The following is a 23,887-nucleotide window of genomic DNA, read 5'->3' as shown; positions in this document are numbered from 1 at the left end:
GAAGGATGTAGGCTGCAGTAGGCACTGGGAGATGAAGAAGCTTGCACAGGATCGAGTAGCATGGAGAGCTGCATCAATCCAGTCTCAGGACTGAAGAGCACTACAACAACCACAAGCTAGAAGACTTGCTCGGATGTCGGTGTCACTTCGTACTCGAATACACATTCGGTGGGTATGTAATTTATTAGAGTTGCAATTCTCTGTGTATCCCCCACGGCTTATCAAAATTGGTAACGGAATGGCAAGTTTCCGTTCGACACAGACCGTGCTTGCGCGGGGTCTGGCGAACCCACTGGTGTAAGCCCGGTAGCCACACCTGCAGCAGCTCCGTACCACGGATGTAGGACGGCTAGTGGTATCCACTAAGCCCTCTTCCACTGGGAGTCTCACCTTGATGCTTACTTTAGGGAGCATCATCTTAGTTGACCTTGCGCTACCTAGACTCTGTTCATTGCTGCACTACTTGTAATGAATCTTTGTTCGCTTCGAGTAATACAAGTTGAATGAATCTTTTATTTGTCGTGTTACTTTGTTTGGTAATCGGTTCTACTCCTGCCCAGGTTTCCTACGGCGACAGTTGCCACACCATTCTGGAGTCCACCTCTCCTTACCGCTGTGTACGAAGTGATGCGCAACACTCTCAGAGGCAGATAGAATGGCCACCACAGTGCAGTACTGTTGTTTGCGTTTCGTGTTGTTACCAGGCCCGTTAGCGTACGTAAGTGGCGAGAATAGCGTCAGATATTGGCTGGTCACTGTGAAGTACACGGACATTTCATGTACTCCTATCAGAGAAAGGTACACTATGTGATCAAAAGTATACTGACACCCCCAAAAACATACGTTTTTCATATTAGGTGTATGGTGCTGCCACTTACTGCCACGTACTCCGTATCACCGACGTCAGTAGATATTAGACATCGTGAGAGAGCAGAATGGGGTGCCTTGCGGAACTCACGGACATCGAACGTGGTCAGGTGATTGGGTGTCACTTGTGGCATACGCCTGTACGCGAGATTTCCACACTCCTAAACATGCATAGGTCCACTGCTTCCGATGTGATAGTGAAGTGGAAACGTGAAGGGGACACACGTACAACACAAAAGCCTACAGGCCGACCTCGTCTGTTGACTGAAAGAGACCGCCGTCAGTCTCAGAGCGTCGTAATGTGTAATAGGCAGATATCTGTCCAGACCATCACACCGGAATTCCAAACTGCATCAGGATCCACTGCAAGTACTAAGACAGTTAGGCGAGAGGTGAGAAAGCTTGGATTTCATGATCGAGCGGCTGCTCATAAGCCACACATCACACTGGTAAATGCCAAACAACGCCTCGCTTGCTATTAGAAGTGTAAACATTGGACGATTGAACAGTGGAAAAACGTTGTGTGGAGTGACTAGTGACTGTACACAATGTGGCGATCCGACGGCAGGGTGTGGGTGTGGCGAATGCCTGGTGAACGTCATGTACCAGCGTGCGTAGTGCCAACAGCGAAATTCGGAGGTGGTGGTGTTACGGTGTGGTCTGCTTTCCATGGAGGGGACTTCCACCCCTTGTTGTTCAACCAGGTGTCCGGATACTTTTGATCACGTAGTGTATCAGTACCGGACAGAGGTTGAAAGGAAAGGGTCTCCATTTGGCCTGCTACTCAAATCGTGAAATATCCTAATTTGTGGGGCACTCTGATGTGACAGTGGGTGATATTGGACAGAGTGGGAACGTGAAAGCAGAAGGTTACGGTCGCCCACGCATGACCGCCACAGGAGAAGACGCCGTGATATTGTGAAACGAGCGCGCCGTGACACCTTCACGTGTCCACTTGCTATCCGACAACAAGCAATGGACCCCCTGTGACATTCTGTGTCCGAAACTAGCAGGAGGCGGAGTAGGGAATTAACGTCCCATGCAGAACACAAGCTGCTAAATTTGGAGTGGAGCTGTAACCGGAAAGCATGAACTGAAAGTTCGTAAGACAGATGTCAATAACTATAGGCCTATACCGTTGACATCAATCTGTTTTATAATTAGCGCTCACATTATGACGGTTTTGGAGAGCGAACATCTCTTTTATAAAGTTCAACAAGGATTGCGAAAAAAAATAAAAAACCTTGCGAAACTGAGCTCGCTCTGCTCCAGAGCGCTGCAGACAATGACGGTAAGGATGATGCTGTCTCTTGACTTTCGGAAGATATCTAACACCGTCCCGCACTACCGGTTTGGGGGGCGGGGGGGGGGGGGGGCGAGCTTACCGAGTATCTGCCTAGATTCGCGATCGGATACAAGACTGACTTACAAATAGAACTCAACACGTCGCCCTTAACGCAACAAAATCGACAGATGTGAAGATAATTTCCGGAGTACATCCAGGAGATGTGACAGGGCCGTAACTGTTTCCAATATACAAGGTGACAATCATGGAACAATATGAAATAAAATCGTCATAACTTTTGAACGTTTTGCGTTAGGACGTTCAAACGGTACGGTTGGCCGCGGATCATAATGGAAACTAGTATGCGCCATGTCGTTGTCGACCATTTGCTCTTAAAAATGTCACGGTACGAGGTGCATTCAAGTTCTAAGGCCTCCGATTTTTTTTCTCCGGACTGGAAAGAGATAGAAACATGCGCATTGTTTTAAAATGAGGCCGTGTTCATTGTCAATACGTCCCATAGATGGCAGCACCGTACGGCAGATGGAATTTTACCGCCAGCGGCGAGAATGAGAACTGTTTTAAATACTTAAAATGGCGATGTTTTCCTTACTTGAACAGCGTGCAATCATTCATTTTCTGAATTTGCGTGGTGTGAAACCAATTGAAATTCATCGACAGTTGAAGGAGACATGTGGTGATGGAGATACGGATGTGTCAAAAGTGCGTTCGTGGATGCGACAGTTTAATGAAGGCAGAACATCGTGTGACAACAAACCGAAACAACCTCGGGCTCGCACAAGCCGGTCTGACGACACGATCGAGAAAGTGGAGAGAATTGTTTTGGGGGATCGCCGAATGACTGTTGAACAGATCGCCTCCAGAGTTGGCATTTCTGTGGGTTCTGTGCACACAATCCTGCATGACGACCTGAAAATGCGAAAAGTGTCATCCAGGTGGGTGCCACGAATGCTGACGGACGACCACACGGCTGCCCGTGTGGCTTGTTGCCGAGCAATGTTGACGCGCAACGACAGCTTGAATGGGACTTTCTTTTCGTCGGTTGTGACAATGGATGAGACGTGGATGCCATTTTTCAATCCAGAAACAAAGCGCCAGTCAGCTCAATGGAAGCACACAGATTCACCGCCACCAAAAAAATTTCGGGTAACCGCCAGTGCTGAAAAAATGATGGTGTCCATGTTCTGGGACAGCGAGGGCGTAATCCTTACCCATTGCGTTCCAAAGGGCACTACGGTAACAGGTGCATACTACGAAAATGTTTTGAAGAACAAATTCCTTCCTGCACTGCAACAAAAACGTCCGGGAAGGGCTGCGCGTGTGCTGTTTCACCAAGACAACGCACCCGCACATCGAGCTAACGTTACGCAACAGTTTCTTCGTGATAACAACTTTGAAGTGATTGCTCATGCTCCCTACTCACCTGACCTGGCTCCTAGTGACTTTTGGCTTTTTACAACAATGAAAGACGCTCTCCGTGGCCGCACATTCACCAGCCGTGCTGCTATTGCCTCAGCGATTTTCCAGTGGTCAAAACAGACTCCTAAAGAAGCCTTCGCCGCTGCCATGGAATCATGGCGTCAGCGTTGTGAAAAAGTGTACGTCTGCAGGGCGATTACGTCGAGAAGTAACGCCAGTTTCATCGATTTCGGGTGAGTAGTTAATTAGAAAAAAAATCGGAGGCCTTAGAACTTGAATGCACCTCGTACAGCGTTCCTGGGCGTATAGGACTTGTGAAGGCCTACTACGCGAACAATAACAGCCCAACTGCAGCTCAGAGGAAGTTTGAGACCGAGTTCAAGCCAAAGACAACCGGTCAGTGTGCTGACAGTCAAGAATTTGGTTCGCAAGTCTAAGAGAACGGGTAGTGTTCGGGATGACAGCGTTGGCAATGTCGGCCGTCCAAAAAGGGTGAAAACGCCTGAAAACATCGAGAAGACACGCGCTGTGTCTCAAATCAGCCCTAGGAAATCGATCAGACGAGCTACACACAGCTGGGAGATACTGCGACAAATTGTTGTTGAAGACCTGCATCTCTTCCCATACAAAACTCAGACCCAACAGCCATTCAGCCTCAGGGCCAGGGAACAGCGGTTGTGTTTTGCCAATACTGTTGTTCACGGAATTGAGGAAAAGGACTTAAATGCGAATCTGGTTTGGTTTAGCGACGAATTCCTCTTTCATTTGGATGGGTTCGTCAGTAAACCTAATTGGCACATTTCGGGGACTGAAAATGAGCATTTCGCAACGAGAAGTCTCTTCACCTTCAACGGGCGACCGTGTGGTGTGCAGTGTCCAGTCACGGAATAATCGGGGCGATATTCCTTAATGGAACCGTCACTACCGAACGGTACATGAAGGTTTTGGAAGATGATTTTATCCCCATTATCCAAAGTGACCCTGATTTCGACAAGATGTGGTTCATGCAAGACGGAGCTCTACGCCATCCAAGCAGGAGAGTGATGTCTTGGAGGAGCACTTTGGGGACCGCATTCTGGCTCTGGGGTACTCAGAGGCCACTGGCATGGGCCTCGATTGGGCGTCATATTCTCCGACTCTGAACACATACGACTCCTTTTTCTGGGGCTATATCAAAGACAAGGTGTACAGCAATGACGCAAAAATCAATGCTGAACTGGAAACAGCCATTCAGGAGGTCATGGACAGCATCGATGTTCCGACACTTCAGAGGGTCATGCAGAATTTCGCAATTCGTCTGCTCCACATCATCGCCAATGATGGCAGGCGTATCTCATGATACAGTCATGAATCGAAACATGACTGCATGCGTCGTTTCATGATTCGAGGGTCAGCAACTGATAAAAAAAGTGGGGCCCCCTGGGTCCCAAGGTCGCGTGGCGGCGGTCCATGTCCCGCTGAGATAATTTGTCCTTTTAGGACAATTATCTGGGCAAGCACCCACGCCAGCAAAAGGTTGCCCGACACGTGTTGATAACAGGAGTTGTTTTAACCGGCTGTACTCGAATTTTAGTACATAAGGGGGTGATTTGGAGCACAGCACATCATGTCCTCTGAACCGACAACGTCGACATCTACGAGCAACAGCAGCAAGTTTGTGTGTGTAACCTTCTTACAAGATGTATACTGTAATCTTCGACTGTCAAGGCTTCAAGACATGTGCGAATGAATTTGTTCCTAAGGACTTAGCATTCCAAATGCTGTGCTATGATGGAACAGTGTATGCCTCTGGAAGTTACATTCTTCAATGTACAACACCGTATTACGAACTTGATATCGAATCAGCAAAATGGTTGGCAGAGAACCATCACCACTACAACATTAATTCAGTTGGAGTCTAGTAGAGAAAGTATTGTACAGGAAAGGAAATAAGGCATTTGTGAAATGGTTAGGTTTTGATAGAAAACATAACAGTTGGATTCCAGTAACATAAAATGTAATTTTATTATATAAAATTACAGTTATTTTTAAAGAATTATATAAAAATTACAGTTATGTTTTAAAGATATACCAAACGAAAAAATTACAGTTATGTTTTAAAGATATACCAAACGAACAACTGCTTCTTCAAGTTACCAATAGTTACACCACAGATGCACACCATCACACAACACATCAGGAATTTTAAAGCATTTACAAAAAAGGCCTGAATACTAGGAAATGAAAATAAGCTTCACAGTTTTCACAATTGTCTAACAGTTCAGACTTGCCTGCTTTTGTGAGGGGCCATTACACTCTTTACTCCACACTGTTCGGCTTTTAAGTAGTACTCTTTGTACCACTTCACCAGCAGATTTGTATTCAATTTCGCAGTTACTGGTTGGTACCTGCCAATACCATTCAGCTTACGTAGAGCATGTAGTGAAGGGCCGCCTTTCTCCTCCACATTAGTTATTAGGCAGTCAGGTAAGAACTCTCTTACCCATTTCAGTTTTTCAGTACCTTTAACAAGTACAGTGCAGTTTGTTGGTACCACTGATTTGATGGAGTTTAATGCACTATCATCTCATAACCTAAATCCGAATATCTGTAGTGACGTTTACATGTTGGATAAAGTATGTGCACGCCTTAGTTTGTGACTAATTTAAATTTTTTTTTAATCGTTCAATACTTGTTACCCAGTACCTGTAAATGATGCAGTTGCAAGCGCCGGAAGCTCTAGAAGACTGTTCGCAGGTGGTGCGGTTGTCTATAAGAAAGTAGTAATGTCAGAACTTGGTATCGATTTGCATAATGACATACAGTGGGTTCATGAATGGTGCAGGCTCTGGCTGTTGACCCTGGTCGTGAGTAAATGTGACATTTTGCGCATACATAGGAAAAGAAATCGACTGTTGTGCTACTACACAGCTGACAGCATATTGCTGGCAACATCATCTGTCGTAGAATGTGTAGGAGTAACTCTACAGAGCGACCTTATGCGCAATGACAACATAAAGTAAATAGTAGGAATAGCAGATACCAGACTGAAATTCATAGGAATGTCAGTAATGTAGGAAATGTAACTCACCCACGAAGGAAGTGGCTGGCAAGGCACTTCCCCGACCGGTACACGAGTGGCGTTCATTAATCTGGGATCCCTGCCAGTGGGACTGTTCGAAGAGATAGAGAAGATCCAACGAAGATTGACGCGTTTCGTCGGTGGATCGTTTGGCTTGCGCGAGAGCTTCCACAGGTATGTCCAAGAAACTGCAGTAGCAGAAGCTGCAAGAGAGGCGTTATGCATCACGGAGACATTTACTGTTCAGATTTCGAGATAGCACTTCCCAGGAAGGTTAGAACAACATATCACTTCCATCTACATCTACGTCAGTACTCCCCAGATCACGCTTAAGTCCCTGGCAGAGGATTCATCGAACCACCTTCACAATAATTCACTGTTATTCCACTCTCAAATAGCACGCGGAAAAAGGGAACACTCCTACCTTTCCGTGCGAGCTCAGATTTTCCTTATTTTGTTATGATGATCGGTAGGTCGGCGTCAACAAAATAATTTCGGAATCGGAGAAGAAATTTGGTGATGCAAATTCCGTCAGAAGATTCCGCCGCAACGAGAAACGCCATTGTTTAAATGATGTCCACCCCAAATCACGTATCATTTCAGCGACACCCTCTCCCCTAGTTCTCGATAGTACAAAACGTGCTGCCCTTCTTTGAACTGCCGGCCTGTGTGGCCGTGCGGTTCTAGGCGCTTCAGTCTGGAACCGCGTGACCGCTACGGTCGCAGGTTCGAATCCTGTCTCGGGCATGGATGTGTGTGATGTCCTTAGGTTAGTTAGGTTTAAGTACTTCTAAGTTCTAGGGGACTGATGAGCACAGATGTTAAGTCCCATAGTGCTCAGAGCCATTTTTTTTTCTTTGAACTTTCTCGGTGTACTCCGTCAATCCTATCTGGTAAGAATCCCACACCTTCTAAAAGAGGACTGACAAGCGTAGTGTAGGCAGTCTGTTTAATAGACATGTTGCATGTTCTAAGTGTTCTATCAATAAAACGCTGTCTTTGGTTCGCCTTCATTTTCTGTGTGTTCTTTCAAATTTAGGTTGTTTGTAATTGTAATTCCTAGGCATTTAGTTGAATCTACGGTCCTGCTGACATCCATGCCCCACGGGTTCACGAAGTTGTCTACCCGTAAATGTCCATCCGCTCGATAGAATTTGAAACGAGACTCGTTCGATCACACAACATGTTTGCAATCTTCAACAGTCCAATGTCGGTGTTGACGGACCTAGCAGAGGCGTAAAGCTCTGTGTCGTGCAGTCTTCAAGGGTACACGAGTGGCCTTCGGCTCCGAAAGCTCATATCGATGATATTTCGTTGATGGTTTGCACGCTGACACTTGTTGATGACCCAGAATTGAAATCTGCAGCAATTTGTGATTTGGCCACAGTCTTCTTTGCGAATTCGTGGATTCTAACTTCAGAGAGCAGCTGTGGTGTTTTGGAGGAGATATTAGGATATCTCAGGAACAGTTGCAACCATTTTTTAACTGAGAGTCCTCGTTGAGACTTAAGAGAATGCTTAATATTATTTCTTATGGCCAGCTGAAAATCTATATGTTTAATATCATCAACACCTAAACCATAATACTTTCTCTCCATTGTTGTATAGTACTCGAGGAGATCAACCTCTATCTTTGAAGATAAAATAGTTTCATGGTGTAGTGCAACACTCAAAAGATATGCATATTCAGCTTTTTGCGACTTCAGTCATCAAATACTCGTACGTCCTCAGTGTTGTTCTCGATATCCCAAATTCACGTATCGCTTGTTTAACAGGTACATTGCCCTCCTGAACAGCATTAATTGTACTAAACTTCGAATTTTCATCCCAATTTCGTCTTTTTGCCAACTAAAAATACGGAGATACGCTAAGATGTTTACCCAAATATAGTTCCTGGGGTCTTACCTAGATCCAGCATGGCGGCCATATTACGGAATGGCCTGCATTGCAGATGGGGCTTGATTGTCAAAGGTACAGTTGACGTAAAACATTGTCAAGGAAATCCAGCATAAAACAAAGAATGCTAAAAGCTTTCTGTGGTTAAAAATTGGTTTTCTAATATTTAGTCTATATTTCACGGTTAAATACCTTGTATAAATAAAACATAACAAACACTAAACTCAGCTCCGAAAAGGAAACAAAAGATTCACGACTGTCACAGAGAGAGCTTCTTGTGTTACTCAGTCTGCTTGGCTTAGCAGCGCCCCCTCAAGAAGTCAACGCTAATGCCGCATGAGTGCGCCACTTGCTGGAGAGTTTGGAAAGGGTGGCCGTATTAGAATAACGGGCCATATGTGGCTCCTTTATACTGTAAATAGCAGAAGAAAAGGTCGTGCTGTTTTGTCTGGGGACAAGTAAGGGGGTAAGGGCGAAGTCTAAGTTTGTCTGCGCGTCTCCCCACTGTCTCTACCCAGCTACGTCACAGCGATCTCCTACAGGCTGTATCACAAGGTTGTACCGACCCTTCCTCAGCGTGTATTTTAAAGCAGTGGCGACGTAATGTGCAGACACGCTCGGGAGTGTTAAATTTGCAGGAAATATGCAGTAACACCCTATGGAATACATAAATGTAGGGAGGCACACGAATAGAATCCACGCGAATCGTCACACACTGTTGCACTGCCAAGCGGGAAATAGATTCTTAGTCACACTGTACGTCATTGTAGCACTCTTCCGGGAAAGTGCACTTCTCCACCATGCGTGCTGCTGGCTCTTCAGTATAGAGTTGTTGTTGTTGTCGTCGTCGTCGTCGTCGTCGTCGTCGTCTTCAGTCGAAAGACTGGTTTGATGCAGCTCTGTCCTGTGCAAGCTTCTTCCTTTCCAAATAACTACTGCAACCTACATCCTTGTTGTCTGCTTACTGTGTTAATCTCTTGCTCTCCGTCTACGATTTTCACAGTCCACTCTTCGCTCCAGAACTACATAGCAAATCCCGTGATGTCTCAGAATGAGACCTATCAACAAATTCCTTCTTTTGGTCGATGTCTGCCACAAATTTCCTGTCTCTCCAGTTCTGTTAAGTGCCTCTTCACTAGATGCGTGGTCTACCCATTTATTCGTCACCATTCTTCTGTAGCACCACATTTCGCAAGCTTGTATTCTTTTCTTGACTAAAGCGTTTACCGTCGGTGTTTCACTTCCATACATGGCTACGTTCCAGACAAATGTCTTCAAAAAAGATTTCGTAACATTAAATCTATATTCGATGTTAACAAATTTCCATTCTTCAGAAACGCTTTTCTTGCCATCGGCAGTGCACAATTTACATCCTTTCTATTTCGACCATCGTCAGTTATTTTGCTGCTCAAATAGCAAAATCTGCCGACTTCTTTCAAGTGTCTCGTTCCCTAATCTAATTTCCTCAGCATCAACCGATTTATTTGGACTACATTCCATTATCATCGTCTTTCTTTGTTGATGTTCATCTTGTATACTCCTTTCAAGACGTTGTCCAAGTCCTTTGCTGTCTCCGATAGAATTCGGTGTCATCTACAAACCGCAAAGTATTTTTTTTTCTTTTCCTTGAACTTTAATCCATATTCCAAATACTTCTTTTGTTTTCTTTCCTACTTGCTCAATGTGCCGATTGAATAACAGCGGCGATAGGCTACAACCCTGTCTCAGTCCCTTCTCAACCACTTCTTCTTTCGTACACCTCGACTCCTACAACTGCCGCCTGGTTTCTGTATAAATTATAAATTGCTTTTCGCTTCCCGTATTTTACCCTTGCTACCTCCAGAATTTCAAAAGGAGAATTCCAGTCGATATTGTCAGAAGCTTTCTGTAAAACAACAAATGCTATAAATGTAGGTTTACCTTTCCTTAATCTATCTTCTATGAGAAGCCGCAGAGTCAGTATTGCCTCGCATGTTCATACATTTATCCGGAATCCAAGTTGATCTTCCCCGTTCTCGGTGTCTACCAGTTTCCCCATACTTCTGTCAAGAATTCGTCGTAGTATTTTGCAACCATGACTTATTAAACTGATACCACCTGCTTTCTTTGGAAATGGAATTACTATATTCGTCTTGAAGTCTGTGGTGATTTCGCCTGTCTCATACATCTTGCTCACCAGATAGAAGAGTTTTGTCCTGGCTAGCTCTCCCAACTCTATTAGTAGTTCTAACGGAATGTCTACTCCCAGGGCCTTGTTTCGACGTCGGACTTTCAGTGCTCAGTCGAATTCTTCACGCAGTACCGTATCTCCTCTCCTATCTTCATCCACGTAACATTAATCTCAATTGCATCTCCCTTGTACAGATCGTCTATATACTCCTCCCACCTTCCTACTTTCCCTTTTTTGCTTAGGACTGATTTTCCATCTGAGCTCTTGATACTTATATCGCTGATTCTCTTCACTGTAGTGAAATATGCTTCGAAATCCTTACATTTGTTCTCTAGCCACTCCTGCTTAACCATTTTGCACTTCCTATCATTCCTGTCAGTATCTTTCTAAACGTTTCTAATCCCTTTCGCCTGCTTCATTTGCCGCATTTTTAACTTATCCACTTCCGCCACTTAAAATTCATATCTCCTGTACTATCTAGTGATTTCTACTAGGCCTTGCCTTTTTAACTACATTATTCTCTGTTCTCTTCACTGTTTCATCTCTTAAAGCTACGCATCCTTCTTCTACTGTACATCTTTCCCCTGTTCGTGTCAGTCGTTCCCTAATTGTTCCTCCTGAAACTTACTAGAGGCTCTGGTTCTTTCAATTTATCCAGGTCCCATCTCCTTAAATTTCCACCTTTTTGCAATTTCTTCAGTTTTATTCTACAGTTCATAAACATTAAATTGTGGTCAGAGCGCCGGCTGCGGTGGTCTAGCGGTTCTAGGCGCTCAGTCCGGAACCGCGGGACTGCTACGGTCGCAGGTTCGAATCCTGCCTCGGGCATGGATGTGTGTGATGTCCTTAGGTTAGTTCGGTTTAAGTAATTCTAATTTCTAGGGGACTGATGACCTCAGCAGTTAAGTCCCATAGTGCTCAGAGCCATTTGATTTTTTACCATTATACACTGAAGAGCCAAAGACGTTGGTACACCTGCCCAGTATCGTGTAGAGCCCCCGTGAGCACGCAGAAGTGCCGCAACACAACACGACGTCGCATGGACTCGACTAATGTCGGAGGTAATGCTGGAGGGAATTGACACCATGAACCCTGCCACCATGATTCCTGCAGGGATGTCCACAAATCCCCAAGAGTACGAGGGGGGGGGGGGAGAGAGAGAGAAAGAAAGATCTCTTCTGAACACCAGATATACTCAATAATGTTCACGTCTGGGGAGTTTGGTGGCCAGCGGAAGTGTTCCAGGAGCCACTCTGTAACTATTCTGGAAGTGTTGGGTGTTGCACTGTCCTGCTGGAATTTCCAGAGTCCGCCGGAATCCACAATGGACATGAAAGCATGCAGGTGATCAGGTAGGATGCTTACGTACTTGTCACCTGTCACAGTCGTATCTAGACGTATCAGGGATCCCATATCACTCAAACTGCACACGCCCCACACCATTACAGAGCCTCCACCATCTTGCACAATCCCTGCTGATATGCAGGGTCCATGGATTCATGAGGTTGTCTCCATACCCGTACACGTCCATGCGCTCGATACAATTTGAAACGAGACTCGTCTGACCAGGCAACGTGTTTTCAGCCATCAGCAGTCCAATGCCGGTGCTGACGGGCCCAGGGGAGGCGTAAAGCTGTGTGTCGTGCAGTCATCGAGGGCCTTCTTCTCCGAAAGCCCACATCAATGGTGGTTCGTTGAATAGTTTGGACGCTGACACTTGTTGATCGCCCATCATTGAAATCTGCAGCAATTAGCGGAAGGGTTGCACTTCTGTCACTTTGAACGATTCTCTTCAGTCTTCGTTAGTTCCGTTCTCGCAGGATCTTTTTCCTGAGATTTGATGTTTTATCGCATTCCTGATATTCGTGGTACACTCGTGAAATGGTCGTACGGGAAATTCCGCACTTCATCGCTACCACGGAGGTCCTGTGTCTCATCGCTCGTGCGCCGACTGCAACACCACGTTCAAACTCATTTAAATCTTGATAACCTGACAACAGTGGTATAATCAGTCTGAAACCTGTCTGTGTCTCCAGGTCTCTTCCACGCATACAGCCTTGTTTCATGGTTGTTGAACCAAATGATAGAATTTTGCACAGAGCTTAATTTAATCACACCTATCAAGCGCTTCCTCTTTCATTCCTTTGGTCCATTCCATATTCACCTACTATTTTTCCTTTATTTCATTTCCCTGCTATCCAATACTAGTCCCCTATCACAATTAAATTTTCGTTTCCTTTAATTATCTGAAGAATCTCTTTTACCTCATCATACATTTCTTCGTCATCTGCGGAGCTACTTGGCATATAAACTTGTACTAATTTGGTAGTTGTGGGCTTCGTGTCCATCTTGGCTACGTTAATGCTTTCACTATGCTGTTAATAGTAGCTTACCTCTATTCTCATTTTCTTATTCATTATTAAAGCCACTTCTACTTTACCGCTACGTGACTTTGTATTTATAACCCTGTATTCAACTGACAAGCAGTGCTGTTCCTCCTGCCACCGCCGGCCGCGGTGGTCTAGCGGTTCTGGCGCTGCAGTCCGGAACCGCGGGACTGCTACGGTCGCAGGTTCGAATCCTGCCTCGGGCATGGGTGTGTGTGCTGTCCTTAGGTTAGTTAGGTTTAAGTAGTTCTAAGTTCTAGGGGACTTATGACCTAAGATGTTGAGTCCCATAGTGCTCAGAGCCATTTGAACCTCCTGCCACCGAACTTCACCAATTGCCACTATATCTAACTTCAACCTATCCATTTCCCTTTTTAAATTTTCCAACCTACCTGTCCGATTAAGGTATCTAACATTTCTCAAAATTACGGCTGTAGTTTCTCCTTGCTTTCGGTAGATAGGAATCTTTCACATGGAGGGACATACCGTGTACTGCGTGTGGAATATGGGATGCAAATCAACACAGCAAAAACAAAGAGTATGGTCATCAGTACAAGACGCAGACTGTCCAATATTAAAATAGGACAATCTACCATTAGCCAAGTAAGTGCATTTAAATATCTTGGAAGCACAATAACTGAAGACTTGAAATGTCACCAGGAGGTGAAAACTCGAATTGCCATAGTGAAGGAGGCATTCAACAGAAAGAGGAGAGTCTTGTGTGGCAAATTTGATAAAAGACTAAGGAAAAGGCTTGGCAAATGTTTTGTCTGGAGTGTGGCACTATATGGGGCAGAAACATGGATGCTGAGACGAGAGAATGAAAAAAGGCTAGAAGCATTTGAGATGTGGATGTGGAGGAGAATGGAGAGAATAAGCTTCATGGAAAGAGTGAGTAATGAAAGAGTATTGGAAAGGATTGGTGAGAAAAGATGTCTGCTGAAGGTTGTAAGAGAAAGGAAAAACAACTGGTTGGGACAATCATTGAGATGGGAGTGCTTGCTAGTAGATGCTTTGGAAGGATTGTTTTGTGGGAGAATGCTGAGAGTAAGAAGGAGGTACAAGATGATAGACGACATAAAGGGAAGAGGAAATTATGCAGACCTGAAGAGGATGGCAGAAGAACGGACAGCCTGGAGAACTACCATGTGAGAACTCGCCTTTAGGCAGAACACTGATGATGATGATCGGTAGTTCGCAGTACTAGCTCAACGAGGCTGTTTTGGTTGTTGTTACAAGACCAGATCAGTCAATCATTCAGAATGTTGCCCCTGCAATTACTGAAAAGGTTAATGAACATGTCTGTCTGACCTCTTAACAGATACCACTGCATCGTGGTTCAACCTACGGCACAGCTATCTGTATCGCTGAGGCACGCAAACCACCCCACGACACCAAGGTTCACGGTGGGTGGGGATTTTTGGGGGGGGGGGGGGGAGGGGGGAAGATGACAGGAGCGAGTGTGTCTTTTGATTTAAATTATTTGACATCTGGCATTTAAGAGCCAATATGCGATGTTGTAGAGACAAGTAGTCCTACAGTCTGCAGGCGCTGCCATAGGAAATCCGCAAAAAACACGTGCTTCATAAATATTCGAAAAGGCACTGCTTGCATTTCGCTAACCTTACGCTACTATAATGTTTTATAGATCGTAATGATTTCCTTAGTGAGTATGCAGTGAACCTGTCTACGAATGATTCCGTACCACGGTTTAGTAAAAGCGCATGTACACTGAATTCGAAACAAGTTCCGCGTCATTGTTCGCGGCTAGTACTGGACTACCGATGTTCGTTTTTTTCCTCTCTCTGTAGTGTTGCATATTGTTTTTACGTGTGTTCCTTTACGAAATGGAGCGGTCAAGAAGCAAAATTTGCGAACCTGTCACACTATTTGAGGCAGAGGAGTTCCTTTACAATGTTCGAAGTGATAATTATAAAAATATTGAACAGAAGCAGGACACCGTATTAAAAAATGCTGCGTTACTTCGCACCAGCAGCAGTAATGTATTGTAGAAAAAAAAATAAGGCTCACATTTCTGAATTCCGCAACGACGACGACGACGACGACGACGACGACGACAACAACAACAACAACAGGAATCGTTCTCTGACTTTGGAAAAATTTGGCGTCATCATGTGACTTGAGCTGCCGCCATACGAAAGGACGGCGAGAACAAAAAAATTAGCGTGCTTTCTATGAGTCAAAAATGGATGTATTGCGGGGGCAGCAGTCACTAATACACGTGGATGTGGCCGGATAGGGGGGGGGGGGGGGAGGGAGGAGAATGTCATCAACTGTGAGTGACATTGAGGCTGAAGAAGTTTTTTTTTATTAGAAACAGTAATTTGGATTACTGTCGGCAGGCGTCTGAAATATAGCGTTTAGGGGCCTACATCAGGCTTGTAACTTTCAAAAATTTTTAGGGTGGACCCTCTCCCATATTTGGCATGTGATCACTGACAGCCTTTTCTCAAGGTTGTCAGCTATTCTATAACGACTCTGTGCATGTTGAGAAATCCAATCTTCGTTTTAGTCAGTGCTGGAGTTATCTGAATCTGAAGACGATGAAATTTTCCCTCCGTGGAATAGTTTCAAATCTGCTGTTTTGTCGAAAACCGATTTCAAACTCAGAGGTTCATAATCAGCCGTCTGTTCGTGTTAAGGTACACATTCATTATTAATTTACACTTTTTATCCCCCTTGTAGTGATTTTTTTTGTTTTTGCTTTTAAGGCACCACTAAAGAAATTTTCACTGCAAGGGGGAATAAAACGTGAAAACTAATGTAAACAACAACAAATGTGCGTCTTAATGTGAACAGCCGCCTGATGATGAATCTGTGGGTCGGAAACCGGCAACTGCGTTATTTATGTGAATAAATAGCGTTATTAAAAGTGGCTGGTTGCAATTTTCTTCTTTGCAATAACCAGCATGTGTGGTTTCAGAATTGTCGCTTTATATCTCCCGAACTATTGACTCACCGAAAAGCGCGATTACTAAAATACCACGCTTCACAACTGGCCTTCTGAAAAGTTGCACATCGAATTGCATTTGCTATGTGTAAGCTTCGGAAAACTACGCTTTTCGTCTTCTAACAATACCACCACTTGCAAAGTAGGTTAGAGATCAGATTAATAATGTTGCTCACGCAGCATATGTTCGCTTTCTCGGGCAACAACAAAGTTATTGACTGTGGATGGTATCGACAGAATGGAAAAAATGAAGTCACTGTAAGAAAGTCATTAATTTTGGCAGTTACCTTGAATGGATTCCCACGTAGATTTCGTCGAGGTTGTTATGGCTAATCTTGTTGATTCTAGGGTGATTCCACTTTGACTGCTAGAAGGTCCAGATCTGTATTTTAGCAATATTTGAAGACCTAACAAATGCGTTCTTCTGGAAATTCTTAATGATCAAACAGTCCCAGATCAGAACAATGGTATGGTAGAAATAATTTTTGACTTGGTATTCACGATCCACGTTTTTATTAAACTTCTTAATTCACATATACTTCTTCTTAATTGTCACATAATCAGGAAAACAGTTTTGTATCAGTCTCCACATACACTCCTGGAAATGGAAAAAAGAACACATTGACACCGGTGTGTCAGACCCACCATACTTGCTCCGGACACTGCGAGAGGGCTGTACAAGCAATGATCACGCGCACGGCACAGCGGACACACCAGGAACCGCGGTGTTGGCCGTCGAATGGCGCTAGCTGCGCAGCATTTGTGCACCGCCGCCGTCAGTGTCAGCCAGTTTGCCGTGGCATACGGAGCTCCATCGCAGTCTTTAACACTGGTAGCATGCCGCGACAGCGTGGACGTGAACCGTATATGCAGTTGACGGACTTTGAGCGAGGGCGTATAGTGGGCATGCGGGAGGCCGGGTGGACGTACCGCCGAATTGCTCAACACGTGGGGCGTGAGGTCTCCACGGTACATCGATGTTGTCGCCAGTGGTCGGCGGAAGGTGCACGTGCCCGTCGACCTGGGACCGGACCGCAGCGACGCACGGATGCACGCCAAGACCGTAGGATCCTACGCAGTGCCGTAGGGGACCGCACCGCCACTTCCCAGCAAATTAGGGACACTGTTGCTCCTGGGGTATCGGCGAGGACCATTCGCAACCGTCTCCATGCAGCTGGGCTACGGTCCCGCACACCGTTAGGCCGTCTTCCGCTCACGCCCCAACATCGTGCAGCCCGCCTCCAGTGGTGTCGCGACAGGCGTGAATGGAGGGACGAATGGAGACGTGTCGTCTTCAGCGATGAGAGTCGCTTCTGCCTTGGTGCCAATGATGGTCGTATGCGTGTTTGGCGCCGTGCAGGTGAGCGCCACAATCAGGACTGCATACGACCGAGGCACACAGGGCCAACACCCGGCATCATGGTGTGGGGAGCGATCTCCTACACTGGCCGTACACCACTGGTGATCGTCGAGGGGACACTGAATAGTGCACGGTACATCCAAACCGTCATCGAACCCATCGTTCTACCATTCCTATACCGGCAAGGGAACTTGCTGTTCCAACAGGACAATGCACGTCCGCATGTATCCCGTGCCACCCAACGTGCTGTAGAAGGTGTAAGTCAACTACCCTGGCCAGCAAGATCTCCGGATCTGTCCCCCATTGAGGATGTTTGGGACTGGATGAAACGTCGTCTCACGCGGTCTGCACGTCCAGCACGAACGCTGGTCCAACTGAGGCGCCAGGTGGAAATGGCATGGCAAGCCGTTCCACAGGACTACATCCAGCATCTCTACGATCGTCACCATGGGAGAATAGCAGCCTGCATTGCTGCGAAAGGTGGATATACACTGTACTAGTGCCGACATTGTGCATGCTCTGTTGCCTGTGTCTATGTGCCTGTGGTTCTGTCAGTGTGATCATGTGATGTATCTGACCCCAGGAATGTGTCAATAAAGTTTCCCCTTCCTGGGACAATGAATTCACGGTGTTCTTATTTCAGTTTCCAGGAGTGTATTTAGTTTCCACTTTAACCGAACACAAGACTTGACTGTTCTTTCACAAAGCGAAATAACAACTTAACTTCTGCAAAGTGAATAAACATTGCTCTGTGCGCATTCGTGCCAAAACTGTTACAAGTTAGTCAAAGATTATGACAGTCTCAGAGAAATGAATACACACAAGAACCATATCACTGTAATATATCGATACATCGGACTACCTATACATTAATAAAACCAAATGTGAACATTGTCACAAAAATATGTCTGTTACTTCGCAGAAAAGTAGTACGATATTACTGGTATCGAGAACTGGGGTTGGAGTGTCGTAATGGTCACGTAAATAAAGAACCATTACAGTGTGGTCTCTCTCTCTCTCTCTCTCTCTCTCTCTCTCTCTCTCTCTCTCTCTCTCTCTTTTTTTTTTTCAACATTTAAATGATAACAAGTACGAACTTTTAACTTCCTATAGCCTTACAAAAATCGGGAAAAATTTTAAAATTCACGTCTGATATAGACACATAAAGCGTCTCCAGCCATGCCAAAAGTCTGTTTTTAATTTTAGTTACAAGTAGAGTTAAGTTTTTTTTTCCTTAAAATAGGCGTAATTTATGTATCGGGTAAAGTGTCCTAGTGACGGGCACAAATTTTTACGGAACTATTTTACTTTTTTTTTATTTGCCTTCGGGCTACTGCATCGTACTGCTAACAGTTCGGTACAAATATTAAACATATATATATATATATATATATATATAAATCAGAGACCCGCAGGATAGCCGCACGCGTTAGCACACCGCTTTCGAGATACGGGGAGACGCGCCGGTCCCGGATCGAATGCTCCCGACGAGGGCTGTCTCCCACATACCACTAGACGAATACCGAGCTGGTATCCGCGCAAATATTTCGGAAACTTTCGCACACGTTCACATGGGATAACAAGACGCAGGCGGCTGAGGTGGAGCGCACGGAGGAAGCTGTGGAAGGGGGGGGGGGAGCCGGGAAAAAAGATGTTGTGTAGAGAAATGTATACAAATTATAAAAATGTGTGTGTGTGTGTGTGTGTGTGTGTGTGTGTGTGTGTGTGTGTGTGTGTATAAGGGTGGGTTGATGTGTGTGTCATATATGTCATGTATGTATGTACAGGGTGTTTCAAAAATGACCGGTATATTTGAAACGGCAATAAAAACTAAACGAGCAGCGATAGAAATACACCGTTTGTTGCAATATGCTTGGGACAACAGTACATTTTCAGGCAGACAAACTTTCGAAATTACAGTAGTTACAATTTTCAACAACAGATGGCGCTGCGGTCTGGGAAACTCTATAGTACGATATTTTCCACATATCCACCATGCGTAGCAATAATATGGCGTAGTCTCTGAATGAAATTACCCGAAACCTTTGACAAGGTGTCTGGCGGAATGGCTTCACATGCAGATGGGATGTACTGCTTCAGCTGTTCAATTGTTTCTGGATTCTGGCGGTACACCTGGTCTTTCAAGTGTCCCCACAGAAAGAAGTCACAGGGGTTCATGTCTGGAGAATAGGGAGGCCAATCCACGCCGCCTCCTGTGTGTTTCGGATAGCCCAAAGCAATCACACGATCATCGAAATATTCATTCAGGAAATTAAAGACGTCGGCCGTGCGATGTGGCCGGGCACCATCTTGCATAAACCACGAGGTGTTCGCAGTGTCGTCTAAGGCAGTTTGTACCGCCACAAATTCACGAAGAATGTCCAGATAGCGTGATGCAGTAATCGTTTCGGATCTGAAAAATGGGCCAATGATTCCTTTGGAAGAAATGGCGGCCCAGACCAGTACTTTTTGAGGATGTAGGGACGATGGGACTGCAACATGGGGCTTTTCGGTTCCCCATATGCGCCAGTTCTGTTTATTGACGAAGCCGTCCAGGTAAAAATAAGCTTCGTCAGTAAACCAAATGCTGCCCACATGCATATCGCCGTCATCAATCCTGTGCACTATATCGTTAGCGAATGTCTCTCGTGCAGCAATGATAGCGGCGCTGAGGGGTTGCCGCGTTTGAATTTTGTATGGATAGAGGTGTAAACTCTGGCGCATGAGACGATACGTGGACGTCGGCGTCATTTGGACCGCAGCTGCAACACGGCGAACGGAAACCCGAGGCCGCTGTCGGATCACCTGCTGCACTAGCTGCGCGTTGCCCTCTGTGGTTGCCGTACGCGGTCGCCCTACCTTTCCAGCACGTTCATCCGTCACGTTCCCAGTCCGTTGAAATTTTTCAAACAGATCCTTTATTGTATCGCTTTTCGGTTCTTTGGTTACATTAAACTTCCGCTGAAAACTTCGTCTTGTTGCAACAACACTGTGTTCTAGGCGGTGGAATTCCAACACCAGAAAAATGCTCTGTTCTAAGGAATAAACCATGTTGTCTACAGCACACTTGCACGTTGTGAACAGCACACGCTTACAGCAGAAAGACGACGTACAGAATGGCGCACCCACAGACTGCGTTGTCTTCTATATCTTTCACATCACTTGCAGCGCCATCTGTTGTTGAAAATTGTAACTACTGTAATTTCGAAAGTTTGTCTGCCTGAAAATGTACTGTTGTCCCAAGCATATTGCAACAAACGGTGTATTTCTATCGCTGCTCGTTTAGTTTTTATTGCCGTTTCAAATATACCAGTCATTTTTGAAACACCCTGTATGTATGCATCTATGTTCGACGTCTACTCCGAAACCACTCGACCAATTGCAACCACCCTTGGTACACGTATCTCTTACTGTCAAGCAACAATCGCTGTGTGGGTAAGGTCCATCTACCTACCATGGTTCAAGAGTTACTACGTCACAAACGATCAGATGCGTGAGAAACTGTTGCACCGTGGATGACGTTTAAATTCGTTAGTTCTGTGCTGCTAACTCTACATATTTCGCAGGCAGTGTCCACATGTGCTGCTGAATCTACGTACACAAAATGCATCATTGTACGATGCATTGTTCAGTAGATATGATGTCGTAAACACTGAGATACATGGGAAAATGACGCATCATACACGAAGTTTTAACACACTACTACTTTACAGTCGAGTCAACTCAGGGAAAACAGCTTTCAACTGTGAAGCGCAAATGGCCGTAGGCGATAACAAAAGCCATCTGTAGAGCTATGAAGAGACATTGCCGTAAAGACGATTACAAAATCGCGTTGTAGACAGGCGTAGCAGCTCTGCCGAGCTAGCAGAAACTCGCAAATTCTACGCTTGTACGTTTGTACATTATGCAATTTTTTTATACGACTGTTTTATTAATTTCAAAAGTATTTTCACGAATACATGGGAACGAATATTTTTCGATATTGCACTGCAAACTCTGTTCATTTTTTGTTTCCTTTTCCGATAGAAAATCGGCAAAATGAAGAGTTTGCCAGCTAGTCACGACATAAAAAGTCGGAAAAAGATTTTAAATTGTGTCACAATGTTCACATAGGTACAAGATGCATGGCTAGTTTCCTGGAGACAGAACGGAAAATAAAAATAACTCTACGCTGATTTGGAAGCAGTCACCACTAGATTAGACTGTTCATGCAACCACAGACAGAACAAAGAATTTCTTATATAGACGTTACAGTTGCTTAGAAAAAAGAACAAACAAGTTTGTATGTTTGAGGATCGTCATGACATCATGAACCGTTGTTGGAAGAGGCTTCTACAGTTCAACAAAGATCTGCAATAAGCTGTTCTGTGATTTGAAGAAGCTGCAGGAAAACAGCATGTGGTTGACATACCTTTCTTGTTCTTACTGGTACATAAAGGTTTATTCTCGATTCCTATGCGACGTTAAGTGGGAAGGAGTTGAACCATTGTTGGTACTCATTCCTTCTAAGGTAGTTACCAGCCTCCTGTTCGCTCGAAATTTTTGAAACCGAGAGGTCCTCGTAGTTACCGGTTTCAACGCAGCGTGGTATTGACCTTTATCGCAGACTGAGAGACGCAAATTGTCTGCCTATTCTTCCTCGGACGGTTGTCGCATCCGTAACTTGAAATCGGAGGATGCTTTTGCGCGACGGACGTAATCATATACGGACTCGTCAATGTTAGTACAGCTGCCACTGCCGTATTGCTGCAGGGAGCAGTACGGCCAGATGGCTGTTGTTGTTGTGGTCTTCAGTCCTGAGACTGGTTTGATGCAGCTCTCCATGCTACTCTATCCTGTGCAAGCTTCTTCATCAAATGATTCAAATGGCTCTGAGCACTATGGGACTCAGCTTCTGAGGTCATCAGTCCGATAGAACTTAGAACTACTTAAACCTAACTAACCTAAGGACATCACACGCATCCATGCACGAGGCAGATTCGAACCTGTGAGCGGAGCCGTCGCGCGGTTCCAGACTGTAGCGCCTAGAACCGCACGGCCACTCCGACCGGCACTTCTTCATCTCCCAGTACCTACTGCAGCCTCCCTCTAAAATTTTTACGCTCCACGCTGCCCTCGAGTACTAAATTGGTGATCCCTTGATGCCTCAGAACATGTCCTACCAACCGGTCCCTTCTTCTAGTCAAGTTGTGCCACAAACTCCTCTTCTCCCCAATTCTATTCAATACATCATTAGTTATTTGATCTACCCATCTAATTTTCAGCATTCTTCTGTAGAACCACATTTCGAAAGCTTCTATTCTCTTCCTGTCTAAACTATTTATCGTCCACGTTTCACTTTCGTACATGGCTACACTCCATACAAATACTTTCAGAAACGAGTTCCTGACACTTAAATCTATACTCGATGTTAACAAATTTCTCTTCTTCAGAAACGCTTTCCTTGCCATTGCCAGTCTACATTTTATATCCTCTCTTCTTCGACCATCGTCAGTTATTTTGCTTCCCAAATAGCAAAACTCCTTTACTACTTTAAATGTCTCATTTCCTAATCTAATTCCCTCAGCATCACCCGACTTAATTCGACTACATTCCATTATCCTCGTTTTGCTTTTGTTGATGTTCATCTTATACCCCCCTTTCAAGACACTATCCATTCCATTCAACTGCTCTTCCAAGTCCTTTGTTGTCTCAGACAGAATTACAATGTCATCGGCGAACCTCAATGTTTTTACTTCTTCTCCATGAACTTTAATACCTACTCCGAATTTTTCTTTTGTTTCCTTTACTGCTTGCTCAGTATACAGATTGAATAACATCGGGGGAGGCTACAACCCTGTCTCACTCCCTTCCCAACCACTGCTTCCTTTTCATGCCCCTCGACTCTTATAACTGCCATCTGGTTTCTGTACAAATTGTAAATAGCCTTTCTCTCCCTGCCACCTCTAGAATTTCAAACAGAGTATTCCAGTCAACATTGTCAAAAGCTTTCTCGAAGTCTACAGATGCTAGAAACGTATGTTTGCCCTACCTTAATCTTTCTTCTAAGATAAGTCGTAAGGTCAGTATTGCCTCACGTGTTCCAACATTTCTACGGAATCCAAACTGATCTTCCCCGAGGTCGGCTTCTACCAGTTTTTCCATTCGTCTGTATAGAATTCGTGTTAGTATTTTGCCGCTGTGACTTACTAAACTGATAGTTCGGTAATTTCCACATCTGTCAACACCTGCTTTCTTTGCAATTGGAATTATTATATTCTTCTTGAAGTCTGAGGGTATTTCTCCTGTCTCATACATCTTGCTCGCCAGGTGGTTGCGTTTTGTCAGGACTGGCTCTCCCAAGGCCGTCAGTAGTTCTAATAGAATGTCGTCTACTCCCGGGGCCTTGTTTCGAGTCAGGTCTTTCAGTGCTCTGTCAAACTCTTCATGCAGTATCGTATCTCCCATTTC

The 23,887-nt window shown here is 44.9% G+C and overlaps 1 protein-coding gene across 1 annotated transcript in view; it reads left to right on the top strand.

Annotated features, from left to right (window-relative positions):
* Positions 1-23,887, top strand: part of LOC126106269 (trithorax group protein osa-like) — a 147,957-nt gene that overhangs the window by 47,290 nt on the left and 76,780 nt on the right. The gene's annotated exons all lie outside the window — the stretch shown is intronic.

The sequence above is a fragment of the Schistocerca cancellata genome, chromosome 10 (genome assembly GCF_023864275.1).
Source record: "Schistocerca cancellata isolate TAMUIC-IGC-003103 chromosome 10, iqSchCanc2.1, whole genome shotgun sequence".
NCBI classification, from domain to species: Eukaryota; Metazoa; Arthropoda; class Insecta; order Orthoptera; family Acrididae; genus Schistocerca; species Schistocerca cancellata.
The sequence above is the reverse complement of the archived record's forward strand: the minus strand, read 5'-3'. Positions and strand labels throughout refer to the sequence as shown.